Here is an 11,649-nt window from a genome sequence, read left to right on the forward strand (position 1 = left end):
CAGGTCTTTCTAATGTGCAAATGAGGTTGAGAAACACTGAATTATAAAGCTGCTGGAGGAAGTGGATACTCCTGGCAAGGGTTACATAGTGTATTCAAAAATCCCCTCAACAGGTATGTGTGATCAACTCTGCATTCCTTTGATAGCTAGAGCTTTGCTGGTGGTTTTTTTTTTTTGTTTGTTTGTTTGTTTGTTTTGTTTTTCTTTTTTTGTTTGTTTTTTTAAATAGGAGATCAAGTACAACTTTACTTTCTTTCTTGAAGGCCATCAAAACAATCTGCCCCTACTATCAAAACTTAGCTTGTTTAAAAAAGTTTGCAAAACATGGGATACTTGTAAAGTGAATTTTTTAAAAATAATTTTTTATTAATTACACTTTAATCACTTTGTATCCTCCTCCCCTCCCAATCTCACCCTCCCTCCCCCTTCTCTATCCATGCCCCTCTCCAAGTCTGCTGATAAGGGAGGTCTTCCTCTCCTTCCTTCTGATCCTAGTCTATGAGGTCTCATCAGGAGTGGCTGCATTGTCTTCCTCTGTGGCCTGCTCTCCCCTCAGGGGGGAGGTAATCAAAGAGCAGGCCAATCAGTTCATGTCGGAGACAGTCCCTGTTCCCATTGCTATGGAACCCACTTGGACACTGACCTGTCATGGGCTATGTCTGTGCAGGGGTTCTAGGTTATCTCAATGCATGGTCCTTGGTTGGAGTATCAGTCTTAGAAAAGACCCCTGTGCTCAGATTTTTTGGTACCGTTGCTCTCCTTGTGGAGTTCTGTCCTATCCAGGTCTTACTATTTCCCACATTTTAAAAATCTCATTTATAATAGTACCAAATAGATTTAACAAGATCTTTTACTAATAAACTTTCTAAGAAATCACATTAGATATGCTATTTTTAAAAGATTTGACTTATTGTTGTTTGGGTGTTTGTGTGTGTCTATGTGAAGATACCTGCAAAGGCCAGAGGACTCTTTGACCTCTGGAGTTGGGTTAGAGGTCCTTATGAGCTACAGGACATAGGTGTTAGAAACAGAATTTGGATCCTCTGGAAGAGCAGGAAGTTCTTTTAACCACTGAGCTGTTTCCCTAGCCCCCCAAAACTATATTTCTGAGAAATATTTATACCTTCTGAGAAGGTCAAATTCAACAAAGTCACCCAGTGTTTACATATTTAAAGACTTCATGATGACAATGTGCCAGTCATCTACAAGTTGGCCTGTAGCTTCAATATTCTTCCATATAGGGGCAGGGTACTGAGAATTTGACGATACTCCAATGAATATGAGTATGTAGACAACACAAACTGGATTTGTTATCTTATTCTTTTTCTTTGCTTTTTTTTTTGTGGGGAGGCTAAAAGGGTGTCAGGTGGACATAGAAGGACTAGGAAATGAGTGTGATGGGCACATGATGTGAAATTCCCAAAGAATCAATAAAAAGATTATGCTGGAAAAAAGAAAAAAAAAAAAAAAAAGAAGAAGAACGTAAGAGAATTCTAACTATGACAGAAAACCATGAGAAATTAACTTAATAAAATATTTTTTTAAATTGCCCTTCAAAAGAAAAAAAATAAGATAGGCCAAAGACTGTAAAAAAAAAAAATTGTGTATGAAGAGTGGTCAGAGGGTTTATAATGATGTTGGTGTTTGTGGAGATTTGCATGAACAGTGTTCGTTCTTTCATAGGCTCTGATGATGGGAATTTGGACTCTCGTAGGTAGTGCTGTTTGGGGGATGTTACAAAACTTTCAGGAGGTAAAGCCTCACTGTGGAAAGTCTATCACTGGAGGTAGGCTTTGAAAGTCATATAAGCTTTCTCTGCTTCCTACTTATGAATGGAAATCTTTCAGTGTCTTGCTCTGCACATCTGCTGCCACACTGCCCCTGCCACTGTGGACTCTCCTTCTGAAACTATAAGCCGGAACAAATTCATTCTTCCCTATGTTGCTGTGACAACAACATTTTATCACAGCCACAGAAGAGTGACTGCAAGCAGCATTCCTTCTTGGCTTCTCTATCAGGTCCTGTCTCCAGGATCCTGCTGTGTCTGAGTTCCTGTCCTAACTTCCTCAACAGCGCTACAGAATTGGAATCGTAAGCAGAGTAAACCTTTCTCTTCTCGAGTTTCTTTGGTTATGGTGTTTCATCACAGCAATAGTAAGCCTTATGTTCTAAGCACACTCTCTAGATATGTCTATCACAGCATATCTGTGCATTAGCCAGTCATGCTTGTGTCTGAATGTCTCATCAGATTCTAGTTAAAATTATGCAGGTCTTTGAAAGCACTTTCCATCTTCTTTCTTTACATTGGTTTTCAGAGGCAATACCATCCTGAACTATTGGTAAGAACATTTGCTAATAGGACTATAATTTAACATTAAAATAAAACAATGAGCAGAATCAATACTTTTTTTTTTTAATTTATGAAATGAATCTATAGTGGCTACCAAAAAGCATTGTTACATTTCAAAGGCCTCTGGAAGCTTTATCTTTTGTTGGTTGTTCTTCAGAATATACCTGTTGGTTGACAGAATTTCAGGAGAGTTAAACCTGAACAGCTCACAGCCTTAGTAATGAGTTTTCACTTCTGTGCAATGACTGATTTGGATTGGTGAGCTGGCAGCTGGATACTGCAAGGTCTTGGCCCACACAGGCAATTGGGTCTTACTGACATAGTTCTTGTGTGTTATTTGTTTATTTATTTATTTATTTATGAAAAGGATTCTTCTTTTAACTCTAACCGGCTACATACTGGGGTAGACAGGCCATTTATAAGCCACCAAACACATAGAGTCAGAAGACTGACTTAATTCCAGCTTCAGGCACAGACAGGGAACTGAACATTTCTTTTGTGAGTGCTTAACAATTTAAAAATCGCTCACAGTTAAGCAGAGAGGAGTAGGACAAGGTGCTCTAGAGCCAATCAGAAAGTGTGAAATTGTGACATTGCCTGTTACTAACTCCCTTTCTTCACTCCTGAAGTAAGTACAATGGTGTTACTGATTTCAAAGAGATGCTGGGATAATTAAATATAGGTAATTTACGCACAATAGCATGGTTTTTTGACACCAAAGAGCTTCATAAATGCTAGCAATTACTTTCATTATTGTTGCAAAGAGAAAAAGAGTTTGGACTTTGCAGTTGAACAGACCTGGCACCAGCTAGTTACCTTCTTTGAACTTTAGTGTGCTGACCTCTAAGGATGATGGAAAAGTACATTCTAGCATCGTCGCCTAGCACAGTACCTGCTGCTTAGTCAATACCTCACTGAGGTGAATTCTCCTCCTTCCTCGGTACTTTCTTATAGAGTATGAAGGTGGAGCTGACTTCTTGTTACCTACAGAATAGTCATCAGTAAAGAAAAAAAGCTGGGCTGTATAAGAAACCCTTAACTATTAACCTGGTAAGACCTTCTTTCACGGGAAGTACCAGTGTGTAGCTTGTCAGGCATGCAGATTTCTTGCATGCTCTTGCTCCGTGCTCTGTATTCCCACACATGTATATAGATACATATACATGCTGTGTCTCTCCACACTATGTATTTCCCACATTTCCTGGGACAGAAAAGAAAAGAAAGAAATAGTGCGCAGCTTTAAGACATTTCTCCGGAGTCTTTCTTTCCACCAGCACTCAATTGTCCAGAATTGTGCTGCAAGGAACAGTGATGTTCTTTTGGCAGGGCACAGTGGTAGAGTTTTAGGTAGGGCCATAAGTCATGGACAAACCACATTTCCAGTCTATTCCCAACAATAGGTATCCTTTTCAAGTGATGGAGAAGTGTGTTTCCAGGGAAATCAGAGTAGAAAGAAAGGACTGTGTTGAATTGTTCAAATTATAGAGGCTGATATGCCAATAAAGCCAATGTAGTGTTTGCTAATTAACAAGGCTTGGCATTCTGGGAATAGTAGTGTGTGCTAGAAATGATCTCAGTGTTCAAGAGACTCTTATTTATGATGGAGAGCGAACAACACTGTAATGGCCACAGTGGACTGAGGTATGTGCCCAGAAAGCTTGAAACACACAGAACCCATCTGAAGGATGAACCTGGAAGGAAGTGCCCATCAACAGAACTTGCTTTGATAGATGTGGCAAGACCCGGCCGTTCTCTCTGAGCTCTGTCTACAACAACACTCAGCCCACAAGGAGTACTCTCTTTGGAACCATGGATCATTAAATGCTTAAGAGTTTTAAGACTGCCAGCGTTAGAAGGGGGAAACTCATGCAGGCTGAACCACACAGTAAAAGCTTCTGAATACATGAGTCTGAAGAAGGCTTGAATAGACTTAGAGGACTGAGACCGGAATTTCAAGGTGGGAGACGTCGCAACAAAGGTGGAGTAAATGCTGGCTGGGTTCATGAAGGGGAAAATGAACTACATATTATCGCCAGTTTTCCTCCCAATGTCTTTTCTTTTTTTCTGTCTTGAAACGGCTTCAGAATAAACCTGAACAACTTCTATCCCATCCCATGTGACTCCTTACCAAATACAGAGCATAGGAACGAACAATGGCAGAGTTGTATCGAATGGTGCTAAGTTTCCATTCTGAGTTGGCAGCCTCAGGATGTCATAGAAAAATCTTCCTGGCTTGGGATTTTGATTTTTAGCAGAGATTACTTTCTCTCAATTAGATTCTAGTTTTGGTAGAATCGTTGCTTGAAATTTGTCTCAAATTGAACCATTTAATAGTGACTGTTTGAGTGGAAAAGTAGGAGGGTCTTAACACATTGCATCCAGTCCATTCACAGTGTATGTGATTCAAAAATAGGAAGAAGCAGAACCTTCTAAGTGTCCTACCTTAGACAAAGAATGCCGTGGTTTAGCACCAATCAAATCAAGCCTACACAGGAAGCACAAGCTGATTGTGCCTAGTAACCAGGTTAGACATGCTCCCCAGACGTGTTGTGTTTCTTCATCTTTATCATGGTGTGTTCCAGAAATGCTGTTTAGAGGGCGCTATGGGATTGTGCCATACCTGGTTTCCAAATTGCGGCTTCAGTAGCTCTGTAAGCAAACTACAGGGAAGAGAGTGACTTTACTAGGTGATTTAAAAACGCATAAAGTCTCTGGGTAAATGTTCATTCTGGGTTTGGATGAATTAATGGACGGACACTACTGGGCTAAAGTGTCCTCTCTTTCTTGACAAGCGAGCTTTTCTCCTAAACACTGCTGCATGAGCCGTTTCACACATTCTGGCAGATGGCAGCAGTTAAGATCCCGCGTGATGATTTTTCCTTCCCAGTCTTGCTTTTAAACTTTGTTCTCTGGGGCAAGAAAGACTTTAGTTTAGAGCTAATTTTACTCCACAATTAAAATAATTGCCTTCTGAGCGCTTTTGTCATACCCCAGGTGTTATGAGCTTTCCCCTTATGGTGGAGGGATAGATTCTTCCTGGCTGGGTGAGTGTGCATGATTTTATTTTCTCCTTGGTATGGCTCTTTCCTTTGTCTCCCAGTGTTTCCTCATTCTCACTTGGTGTTCCTAGACAGGGTAAGGCCTCTGTGCACGTTTCCTTCTGCTCAGCTTCCTCCTCTCTGGCTCTCCCCGGCTCCAGCCACTTATATCTGACTGAAGACATCCTCAACACAAAGAAACCACTGGCTTCTACCTGTGTTCTCTCTTCTTGGGACATGCTCTGGATCTCTTCCAGGCAAATAGAACAACCATTGCCTCATCTCATTTGTTTCTGTCCTCTTGGAGACCACTGTCTCACAGGCTGTCTGCTGTCCAATGTCTGAATTTAGTGTTTTGTATTCTTTCAGATTGCTTTAGTCGTTTGATGTGGAAAATAAATCTGGTCATGGTTACTCCATCCTGACTGAAAAAGGAAGTCGCTGCATAGGAATGTATGTAAAAGACCATTCATCAAAGCATTATTGTTTATGAAGAGTAATGGGAAATAGGCAAAAAAGCAAGAAGAAAAAAGAAAGAAAGAGAAAACAGGAGTTGGAGTAATACATGGTGTCACCCATGTAATCTGATGCTTAACAGACATTAAGAACCATGTTTTGTTTCTTCTCTTGAGGCAATGTTGACATTTATTAAGACAAGGTTTTAATATAGATGTAAGCATGAGCATGGTGGGATATGGGGGAAGCTAGTTAAGAACAGGAAAGTTATACAAACCCAATGCTAGAGTGGATGCCAGGATTCTCAAGACACAAAGAGTCACATTTTAAGTGTCTTAACTTATATAGAAAACCTCATGTTTTCAAAGGATAATTGCTGGCATGAGGATGTGGTTATATTTAATTAAAAGGATATAGTGAAAATAAATTAGATGGTTTTTTATTTTAAAAATGTGCACATTGCTTATTCCATTGCTGCCATGCAATGTTCTCTTTGCAAGGCACTGATTTATTTTTTAATTTACTTTACACCCCAAGGGTGTTCCCCACCCTCCTCTCTTAAGTCTCCGCTTCCCCTTTCCTTTTCTCCCAGAAAAGGAGAGCCCTCTCCCCCCTGTATCAACCTTCTCCAGCAAGTCACATCAGGACTGAACATATCTTGATTCCCTGCAGCCAGGCAAGGCAGCCCTGCCAGGGGGAAGTGATCCAGAAGCAGGCAATAGATTCCATGTTAGAAACAGCCCTGCCCCCATCCACTCGCCAGGCGACCCATATGAAGACCAAGCAGTCCAGCGGCTACATGTGTGTAGGAGGCCTAGGTCCAGACCATGCATGCTCCTTACCTGATGTCTCAGTCTCTGAAAGGCCCCCTGGGATTGGGTTAGTTGTCTCTGCTGGTCTTCTTGTGAGGCTTGTTGCTGGGTGGAGTCAGTAAAGTATCACTATTAGTGTCAGGGCCTGGCTCTCTACCGTGGGCTGGGTCTCAGGTTGGGCTAATTATTGGTTGGATTTTCCTCAATCATTGTTCCATTGTTATCCCTGCACTCCTTGTAGGCAGGGCAAATTTTGGATCGTAGTTTTTGTGGGTGGGTTGTTCCTCTCCTTCCACTAGTCCTACCTGGCTAGGAGTTGTTCACTTCAGTCTTCATGTCCCCCCCAACCCCCGTAGGAGTCTCAGCTAGAGTCACACCCATGTCCTTCCAGGAGCTTACCCTGTCTCAGGCCTCCAGCATGACAAAGAAATGCCCCACCCCTCAGATTTTCTTCTTGTTCCCAGCCTTCTTACCTACCACCTCAGCTCTCCCCACATCTGATCCCCACCATTGTTTCCCTCCCCATTCCATCTCTGGCCCAGTTCCCTCTCTTCATCCACTTCTGCTGTCTATTCTATTTCCCCTTCTGCGTGACTTTCCAGCATTCTTCCTTGAGCTCCTTTGTTATATATCTTCTTGTGGGAGCTGCAGATCAGGGTCTCTGGGCATGACACAGGCCAGGGAACTGCTGCTCCCTGATCTGTACTAAATGACTTTGAGAAAAATATACATTATAATAAAAACACACTAAATATGTAATTTACATGTATAAGTATATAATAACTTCAATATGAAAATAATCATATAAACATTATACATTTATATGATAAAACTTACATATGTATAACATGTCTTATTTTAATATACAATAATGTTTCCTTAGTTATTTTCCTTTGCTATAATAAAACACTATAATCAAAAAAATGAATAATAGAAGAGTTTGTTTTGCTCACTGTTTCAGAGGTATAAGAGCACATTATGGTGAAGGAGCAAGGCAACAGGTGTCAAGCATGGGGGCAGGAGAAGGAAGCTGAGAGCTCACACCTCAATGGCAAGCATGAAGCAGAAAGACAAACTGACAGTACCATGAGGTTTTAAAGTCTCAAAACCCACCTCCAGTGGGCCAGACCTCCTAAACCTTCCCAGACAGTGCTGCCCCCTGGGAACCAAGTATCCATATACCTGAGCTTATGGGGGATGTCTCTCCTCCAAACCACCGCAAACACGGAATATACAAATATTTATTTCTAATAAATTAAACATATAAATGTTTACATAAGTACATGGCTCTGCATTTTAATATTTGTACATGAGAAAGAACATAATTGTCTGTAGTAGATACACATATATATTTTTTTATTCACATTTCACAAGTGTATTTGGGGAAAGAAACAGAAACAATACAGTAAAACGCTAATAGCTGTAGATGGCATAAGTTTTTGCAACCAATATATAATAATAATCTAGCAAAGCATTAAACAAACTCTAAAAAGTGGGAATTTCAGTAAAGAATGTGAGGTGCTAACTCTTGATGTTAAAATATTTGCTGGGCAAACATCTTAGCTGAACAGGATGTTCACTGCAAGAAATATAAATGCATTCCTTTTATCTGCCAGACAGTGTTCTAAGTGCTTTAGTGTATTAATCATTCAAAGCTTAAAACAACTCAATTAATGATAGTAATTAGGTCTCAGAGCGCAAAGAGTCTGACAGTTTGTGTAACTAGTAATCAGAAAGCTGGGGTCAACTCTGGGTAGTGTGCGGCCAGAGTCTGTCCTTTGTCACCATGCTCCTCATCACCATGGCCAGTACCATTGTTGGATAGGCTGTCTTTTTTCCAGTGTGTGTTTTTGACACTTTTCTCAAAATGCACGCAGTTCTGGGGTTTATTTCTGGGGTCATCTAGTCTGACCAGTAGTCTACTTTGTGTGTTCTTACTGAACACAGTAGAATGAGGTTAGATTCATATCTCTCATCCTAAACCGAAATCAAGTCAAGGTGAATCAAAGACTTTAATTTAAAACCTGAAACACCAAAAACTCAGAGAATACATTTCAAGAGATAGTATAGGTTGGAATTTTCTGAATGGGACTCCAGTCGCCCAGAAAATAGCCCTAAGAATTAATAAACAGGACGACCTAAAATTATAACTGTCCTGTTCGACAAAATCAACTTTTAATAGAACAAACAGGCAGCCTATAGAATGAGAAAAAAAAAATTGCCAACTATAGTTTAGACAGTGGTTAATATCCAGAATATCTGAAAAACTGCAGAGATTAAATGCCCAAACTACATTCAATAAATAAGATAAAGAAACAGACAGGCAATTCTCAAGAGAAGAACCACAATTTGCTAATAAGTATTTTTAAAGAAGTGTTCAGTACTGATTGGTCTGGTCAAGTTGCCGTGGCGCAGAGGAGTCTGCAAAACAAGAGGCTGAGGACTGCGCCAGCGATAAGCCAATTCTAGCCGGAGCTTGGGGAAGGAAGTCTCTCTTTCAGGCCTTGAGGGAAGAGCTTGTGCCAGGTAGAAGCTTGCGCTGTCAGCGTAGCTAAAGGAGACCCCACCCAGCCAGCTGCGGGGCAAGATGTCCTCATACACTTCTTCATGCAGACTTCGTGGGGAGCCCAGGAGAAGCATCCCGGCTTCTTGAAGACGTGCTCCGAGAGATGGAAGACCATGTCTGCAGAGGGAAAGTAGAAGTTTGAAGATTTGGCCAAGAGTGACAAAGCTCGCTATGACACAGAGATGATTACCTTCCTCCCAAATAAGAAAGGGAAGAAAAAAAAAGATCCCAATGCTCCCCATAGACCACTGTCTGCCGTCTTCCTGTTTTGCTTTGAACATCGGCCAAAGATCAAAAGGGAACACCCGGGCCTGTCTATTGGAGATACTGCAAAGAGGCTGAGTGAACTGTGGTCTGAACAACCTGCTAAAGACAACCAACCAACCAACCAACCAACCAACCAACCAACCAACCAACCAACCGTATGAACAGAAGGCAGCTAAACTAAAGGAGAAGTATGGAGAGGATATTGCTGTATACCGCGCTAAGGGTAACAGTGAAGCAGGAAAGGAGGGGCCTGGGAGGCCAGCAGGCTCAAAGAAGAAGAATGAACCAGAAGATGAGCAGGAGGAGGAGGGGGAGGAGGGGGAGGAGGAAGAAAATGATGAAGATGAGGAGGAAGAATAAAATGGCTGTCCTAAAATGTGTGGAGTGTTTACGTACTCAGGCAACTATTTTGTTAAGAATGTGAAATTCAAGTGCAGCTCAACATTAGCTTCAGTGTAAAAACTGTGCAGATTTTTGTATAGCTGATGAGATTCTTTGTAGAAAAACACTTTTTTTTTTTTAAATAGAAGGAGTTTGGAGCTTTTTCAGGGGCTGCAAAGTTGAATGTTCCTAAGTATTTAATGGTTTCTTTAATTTCTTATGGTAGCAAAAACAAAACTTCATAGGAATTTGTATTAACAGTAAATTTTTGGGGGGGGATGTTGAAGTTTTTGCTTTGTTTTTTAAAAAAATTTGTAATAAAATAATGTATATTGCTTGCAAAAACCTTAGCTATTAGGAAAAAATAAATTAAAATAATTTGAGATTACATCTCGCCCTGGTCAGATTAGCTATGATCAAGAAAGCAAATGACCGCAGATGGAACCCTCTCCATTGCTGATGGGAGTATAAACTACTACAACAATTATGGAAGTCACTATGAAAATTTTTTTAAAACAAGATTAAAAGTAGACAGGATAGCAGAAAGTGGGGGAGACTGAGGAAGAGGGGAGATAAAGACACATGGGATATGAAATGAAAAGAGGGTGGAGAAAAATAAGATGGGGAGAGGAATAGAGGAAAAAAGTAGGACAGGAAAAATCAACAATACAGACGTGACCGTGTGAGCTACCCCTTTCACCGGTGTGTACTAACTATAACCATACCCCGCTTGACTCATTCTTCTAAATCCGGGGCTTGAAGACTTTTATTTGCTTTTTTGTAGTCTACAGACTACGTAGAAGAAGGATGCAGTGAGGTGCCGGGCTCAGGATGGGGACTGGGAAAAGACTGGCTGGCTAAAGATGAGGTGTCTTACCTTTTGCCCTGCCCTCTCCCAGGGACTCAGGGGCTGCACCCTCACAGCAAATACAAGCAGGGGACAAAAGGACTGGCAAGTGGCAGATGTCCATCTAGTCAGGGCTTCCTTGCATCCCATACAACCCAGGCTACCTAGTTATTGTTGAAAATGGAATGCTTCATTACAGCCTTAAACTACAAACCAAGCATTTCTCCTTTAAGATGGGGGAACTTTTAGATTGTTTTTCAAAAAGGCTTGGTGCAAGAAAGCTAACGTTGTGCAGTCAAGAGGTGAATAACCGAAGATTCCTTCCCGTAAACATCTTTATCCTGGAAGGGGGCTCTTAGGGTGGTCTGTATGTACTGAATGCTTCATTTTCCCTCTGAAGAATGTGAAATGTTTTAAATGTACCAGCAAATCCACAGAGCTCCAAAGCCTCCCTTGGAGTCTCCCTTGCTTTTTGTACCAGAAAAGTGTCAAAAATTATAGAGGATTGTGTTTTAAAATTGACTAAATGTTCTTTATATCATCCTTAGCGATCTTGTTTACAATTAGTTCTTCATTCCAAATTCCAAACTTCCAGTTTGCAAAGGTAGAAAAATCAATATGAATAGCTTAGTGCTGACAAGTGAAGCTCCAATTATACTTACATCCAATATGGCAGACTCTCAGACAGTTAGCTTCACTTTTTTCCTTTCCTTTCCTTTTTAAAAAAGTGATGTTTGGCCTAGCAGGACCTAGTTGTCGTTATTCATGACTATATGTGTAAGCAGTTTTTTCTTCCAAAGATGCTATTGATTTTAAAATGAAATAATTTTAAAGTCGAGAACAAACTTTTATGTAAGATTCTGTAAGCTTTCCAAATAAGGATATTTCTATTTAGGATGTTTGCATTATCTCTTCAGTACAAATAATAATAT

The 11,649-nt window shown here is 40.6% G+C and overlaps 1 pseudogene; it reads left to right on the forward strand.

The window, feature by feature from the left end:
* The first annotated feature begins 9,263 nt into the window (after positions 1-9,263).
* LOC129692754 (high mobility group protein B2-like) lies at positions 9,264-9,849 on the forward strand (annotated as a pseudogene).
* The last annotated feature ends 1,800 nt before the right edge of the window (positions 9,850-11,649 follow it).

Source organism: Psammomys obesus, unplaced genomic scaffold (assembly GCF_907164565.1).
Source record: "Psammomys obesus unplaced genomic scaffold, mPsaObe1.curated_primary_1811, whole genome shotgun sequence".
NCBI lineage: Eukaryota > Metazoa > Chordata > Mammalia > Rodentia > Muridae > Psammomys > Psammomys obesus.